Raw genomic sequence first — 6,927 nt, 5'->3', positions numbered from 1 at the left:
ACAGAAAATGCCAAAAGCTACAATCAACAAAAACACACAAAACATAGTGCATTGGGGACCCTACATAAAGCTCGGCATTTTATGCTTTGCCCACAAAACTAAACTCATATATATATAGAGTTACCTAACAACCAACCCCAACACAAAAGATGTATATAAAGTTTCTTGGGTTTCCGCATATCACAAAGAAAGTTCATACAAAGATCAAGAAATATCACATTCGGGTCTCAGAAATACCTTCTGTCTTTTGCTGGTACTCTGTCACAAGTGGGTTCCGGGAGAAGGTTGGCCGAGTGGGTTCCATGAAAATCAAACTGCTGCCTCCGACAACAAATCCGGCCTAAATGCTGGAACTAGCTTTGGGGGAGATTGAACGGGGCAAGAAGGAACGAAAGAGATTTGGGGGAGAAAGATGAACTTTGAGGATTTAGGGCTACAAATTATCTGAAGTTAAAAAAATGGTACTTTCTGCATTGAAAAGAAATATTTTTACTTTGTGTTTTTTTTGAAAAGTCCCAATTTTTTTGAAAATTCCCTCTTAAGTGATGTGGCAATGGAGAGAGGCTGACGTTGATGTCTCTTTCTGGCTGAGGTATGCACGGAGACAGGTGTCGCGCATGTACGCCGACACCTGTAGGATGACATGGCTGGACGTTAGTTTTGAACGAGAAATTGGACGGAGGTACCATTTTCGTCTTTTCATATATCACAAATACCAAATTTGATAAAAAAAAAAAAAGTAAAACAGAGGGGGCAAAAAATAAAGGTCGTAAAGCACAAGGGGCAAATAGGTATTTAATCCCAAAAAAAATACTACTAAAAAGTTTACCAAACACACCCGATACAATAGCAATACAAAGAACAAAGTGTCATTTTTCGAAGAAAAAAAAGGACTAAAGAGTGAGATCATTAATTGATATCACATAAATAAGTGAATAAAAAAAGAAGAAGAAGAAGAAGATATTATTTTTCTTTTTTCTTTTGAGGGAATTTTACTTACCTCTTGAACTTTCACATAATTTTCAATGTTTCCATAAACTTTAAAAATTTGTAATGTGTGGCTCTAATCTTTCAGCCTCTTTCAAGTACCATATCGTTTAAATTTTTCGTTAACTTAGACGGCTAGCATGTAAAATGTCTGTTCTACCCTCGTAAAATTTCTAAAAATACAACCATACCCTTAGGGAGATTTTGAAAATCGTGTGAAAGTTCAAGGGTAAGTGAAATTTCTCCATGTTGTTTTTACGGTTCAGCTTCTTTCAATTTCTTTTCTTTTTTCCTCTCTCCAAAGACATTCCATTTCTTTTTCTTTTCTTTTATTTTTTCAATTTATTTATAGGGTTCTATCCACACTGCGACAACGCAACGCCGGAAAAGGAGGGAGCAGCCCAAATTTGGGGAGGGTGGTGGGGCTTAAAATTTTGCAAAAGCTACTTTAAATTTTGTCTTTATTTTTGTTTTTGTTTTTTTTTTCTTTTTTCTTTTTTCAAGAGTTTTGCAGGAGTGGCTGCGGCCGTTGGTCCACCCCTCTATCTATGCCACCAGGTATCACAATGCCACAGCTGCCTAATTGCCACACTACATCATCCGCACACAGATGGTTTGACTCCACCTCTCTATCTATGCCACCATTGATCACAATGCCACCGCTACCTAATTGCCACGTTGCATCACCCGCACACAAATAGTTTGACTTTATTTTTGAAAGTCGATCAATAAATTGAGTATATATTTACTCTAAATTCTATAAACAAGAATCTTTATATTATAGACAAACAACGATAAACATAATGCCACTCTTAGCGCTAATTCATAATGATAGACATAAGTGTTTATAACACCGAACCACTTGTTAATTCCTTACGTTTTCTTCTTTCTTTTGCTTTCGCTTTATTATCTCATTTTAGATTTCTACAGATGTGAACGCTGAAAAGAATTGCAACATTATTTAAACAAATGCAAGTGGGATGTCAGTTCATGCATTAAAATTGAAGATGATTATGTCGTATACCGGTGGTTGGGAGGTTGACGATAACAATTTTAAATATGAATTCGAAGTTATACTTGCAACTATTTCTAGTTGGAGAGCTAATCCTCATCTATTCTGTATGGGCCTGAATTTATTAGGACTAAAATTTGTTTACTACTAAAAGTACAAACTGACCCTAACAATTAATATTGCCAACCATTCATATATATATATATATACATAAAATGCATATACATATATGTTAAGATATATTTTTTCCGTACTTGAATGGGTCCATAAGATTTGTTTTATTAATTTGCTTTCTTTTGGGTAATCCGACCTCAAACCAAAACACCAACCCATTCTCCGATTGGGTGCCACACAAAATTTCAACTCCAGTCACATCATAAGATTGTTCACATTTTATGAAAATAATGGAATGTATTAATTTATAGTTTAATAATTTACGTAATAAGTATCATATGAAATTTTTAAAAATAATTTTAATAAAAAATATAATACCTATAACAACATGATAGATTTTTTCCGACTCGCTGAGGACGTTGGATTCCATTGATTTTTTTTCATCCAACGTATTGTGAAGGTGGGCATTCAATATTGCACAGATCATCTCTTTGAATTTTTTATTTATTTGTTCCTTGGTAGCATTGATATAATTCACTTATTGCTCTAATCTATCTAAATATGAGTATGATATAACCGGCTTTTATACCATTTTGTTACGGGCTCGAGTTTTAAGCGTGTAACGAATTAGTTTGGGGTAAGTTCTTTAGAAGGAATTTTGGCCTCACAAGCCCCCGGGCGTAACATCTAGGGGGCTTGCGATATGCTAAAACAAGGACTCGTATGGAGGATTGGAGACAGAGCAGAAGTTAATATTTGGGGGATAAATGGTTGCCAACGCCAACCACTTTCATGGTCCAATCACCTATACTACCAAGGTGCCAGTTAGTTGTTCCTACCAGACAAATGCCTTGATTTGGAGATGTACTACCACATGGGAGTTTTTCAGTTCGCAGTACATATCACCTGGAAAATGAAAGACAAGAATTGACAAAAGGTGATCAAGGCTCGACAAAATCTAGTGGTAGCGGGGTTTGGCGAACGATTGAGAATTTGTAAATTCCTAATACTGCGAAGATGTTCATGTAGAGATCGAGGTTGCCAAAACTTGTTGCCAACTAAAGAAAATCTCACGAAAAGAGGTATTGTGGCAGCATCTTTCATGGAAGAGGATGCACTTCAAATAATGAATGTCGTAAGGTTCATAGTATAAAATTGGAGCCGATTTAGACAACTAGTGGCGGACGTACACGTTTGCTTCGATGTGTAATAGAGAAGCTACTTCAACAGCACATGGCTTAGCAAGAGAAGTGGCTAAACATGTCATAGATGAAGTCTATTTAGTTTATCAAGCTTGTCAATGTTGAATTTAACCTTTTAAGTTTTCTAGCAAAAAATCCTCTCTTATTTGACCAAAAACGATTCCTTTCTCTTTTCTTAAATCGACCTATGCCTGTAATTGGAAATATGACGAACTATAGATGATCACCAAGAGTCAAAACCCAGACTAAATTAGGTAACCTCGCATTAGAAGTTGTTTAATATATATATATTTTTTTAAGTGACTGATTGAAAGGAAGAGCTCACGGTAAGAAAATGAAAGCACTTTCTCAATAGTCAGTTTAAAAAAAATAATATATATATATATATATATATATATATATATATATATATATCAAATTTAGTCCTTAAAGTTTGATGCCATTTCAATTTCGATAATTAGGTCTTTAAGTTTTTCTCTAATTTTAAATAGGTATCTCCGTCAACTTACAGTCCCATTATTTAATAGTATGCTACATTAAATCAATTAATAAATTTCTTGTAGCAGCGTTGGCCGATCACCTCTCTTTTCTTTTCTTTTTTCAAAAAAAGAATTGCTTCTAACTTTTTTAATTTTTTTATTCATAATATATTTATAAATTAAAGTAACTGTGCACGTGGCACGCATAATTGGCACATTACTTGTCAAATAAGAGGCACGTGGTATTAATTGATTCATCTTACTTGACATACTGTTATTAATTAGACGGTAATTAAGTTAAAGAAAAAAAAACCTATTTGAAATTATATAAAAATTGAAGGATCTAAATGTTTAAATTGAAAACCTATGGACTGAATTGGAATTGCATAAATATCTACCGACTATTTTTTTTTTTTTTTTTAAGCCAAAATCTTTGTAACGCTCTTCCAGAATATGCTTCAGCAGAGCTTTCCGTAGGCATATTCAAAGCATGAATAATAAAATTTCAACCTTTTGTCAATTAATTTCCTCCCTTTCCGGGTATAAAAATTTTGTCCCCGCATTTGAAGGGATTATATAGGGTAAAACCTTTTTTTTATGGGGGATTGTAAAGTAAATGACCACAACCACTTTATACAGGGTTCGAATGTATTTAACCTAAATTTTAATGTCACAACTTTTGTGCATTATACTATTTTTTATACCCATTTTATATTGGTCGATGTGACGTGTTTTAAGTAATTACTTAAAAAAAAAAAAAAAAAAAAAAAAGAAGCAAGTATAACATGTCATGTCAACCGACGTGATAAATAAGTGCAAAAAATAGCAGTATTTCTTTTGTCAAATTCGTGAGTTCCGTTTTGGTTTAAGAAAAGAGAATAATGGGGTGGAGAGTTTGAGTATGACACCCAAAAAAATTTTATATTGAGTGGGTGAATTATAAAGATGTTTATATTAATAAGTTTTCATTAATTCATTATTATGTGAGACTATAGTTTACAAATAATTCTAAGAAACTTCAATTGCAATTTTCACTAAATAATAATTTTAAAATAGGAGAAAAGTGTACCAAAATATGGTGATGATTTAAGGAAAAGTGACACTAAGATTTGGTGAATAAAGATTTCACTGATAGAAGAAAAGTGTACCAAAATATGGTGATGATCTAACGAAAAGTGACACTAATTAAGATTTTGTGAGCAAAGATTTCACTGATAGAAGAAAAGTGTACCAAAATATGGTGATGTTCTAAGGAAAAGTGCTATGAAGTTGATACATGCCACCCTATTATACACATTTTAATAGAGAGGAGAGCTTCCATTACATGTTTGCCCATTATTAACTTCAGCTACATTTGATTAGATTTTTTTTTTTTTTTTTGAACTTTGATTGTCAAAATTTTTTTAAAATCTTTTAGATTTTATTGAAAATATTAAGAACAAAAATATTTTTGGTAGGTTGAAACTCACCAAAAATCTTCCTTAGCACCTTCAAAATAGAACAATAATATGGTCCTCCTAAAAAAGTAAGGTTAGACTAGAATTCCATTAATCAGTTTCTTCTATATTTCTCATCATTTTTAATTCTTGATTTTCATGTTACTTTTTATTCTAATTAATCATTTAGGTCTGCTTTGACGAGCATTCCCAATGACTTAGACTATTCTTTTTTAGTTAAAATAACTAAATATTCCTTCAAAAATTCTCTCCATCCTATAAGCAAAAAAACATTTTTTTTATGTGGGTTGACACTATTTTTTATTAGTTTCCTTTCACTCCCTCTTTTCTTAAGATTTCTTGTATTAATTCCTCCTTCAATTTCTCTCTCTCTCCAACAAAGAATACCCATTTCTCTCTCTCTCTCCACATATAACCGTTAGCCAGTATTCTTTTTTTTTTAAAAAAAAAAAAAAAAAACAGAAGAACGTTGAAAAATATGACCGTTACAATTAAACACTCGTCACGGCATCATCTTGCTGAAAGTTCACCATATTGGGCACAAAAGTCATGAATCAGAGAGAAGATAAGATCATCTCGCTGACAAGTTCATGCCGCAGATGATTATCCAAGAAAAAATTACATCGATTAGTCAAGGGTCATCTTCTAAAACTTTGTCTTAATTACGTAATTAACTTGGATCTGGTCAAGAACGTCTTCAAGTAGTAACAAAAGTTTAGGGATATATATATATATATATATATATCCGTTACACCGGCCTGTTTGTCGCTTAATCTCCGGAAACTTGCAAAAATTTCCAAGCTTTTGGTTAATTGGCCATGTTTATCGCCCCCGCAGCTGGCCGACACTGCCTAAACATATCACCTGGTCCAACATTAGGTACCATGTTATGATCAATTTTAGTACAAACTCAGTTATAATACATTTTTTAATTATCTTTCTAATTGACTTCTTGGATGATTGACAAAAACCATAAATATGAAAAAACTGTCTCCATCTTATCTTATCTTCCTCCACATCCAAGTCAAGAAAATGTATCAAGACCACTTTTGGAACTTTAGGGTTACAACCCTACATAATATTGGATGCATAATAATTGACAAGCATTTTAAAGACTTTGGACCCAATAATATAAACTCACATGGCAATGTCCAATAATATAAACTCTCATGGCAATTTACATTATATATATATATATATATATATAATGAATGCCACGTGATTGTCTGTATTTTGGTGGCTAACGTGGTTATACATGAAGACACGTGTTTGGAGTTTTCTGTGCAAATATAAAGTTTAGAATAATATTATATACTACATTTTCATCGCGCAACTGTCTTATATTACTAAGCTGAATTAAGTTTCCTACTCCTTAATTTAAAAGTGCTGTCAAAGTTTGTCCCCAAGAGATAGCTCAATCAGTTGGGGACCACGCCTCATGAAGCGAAGGTCACTAGTTCGAATGCCCCCTCCCCCCTCTTATGTGGACATGTAAAAAAAAAAAGTGGTGTAAAAGTTCAACTTGGACTTTGATCCTTTAGTAGACATATGATCTGATCCGAAAATTTCGGAATCAGATTTGGATAATGAGTCATATCCCGATTCTACTGAGAATAGGACTCCTGATCAAACTAGACTTGAACTCGGATTATGACTCCTACTTCAATTCAACTTGG

This window comes from Alnus glutinosa, chromosome 2 (assembly GCF_958979055.1).
Source record: "Alnus glutinosa chromosome 2, dhAlnGlut1.1, whole genome shotgun sequence".
Taxonomy (NCBI): Eukaryota; Viridiplantae; Streptophyta; class Magnoliopsida; order Fagales; family Betulaceae; genus Alnus; species Alnus glutinosa.
This window is presented reverse-complemented; position numbering follows the sequence as displayed.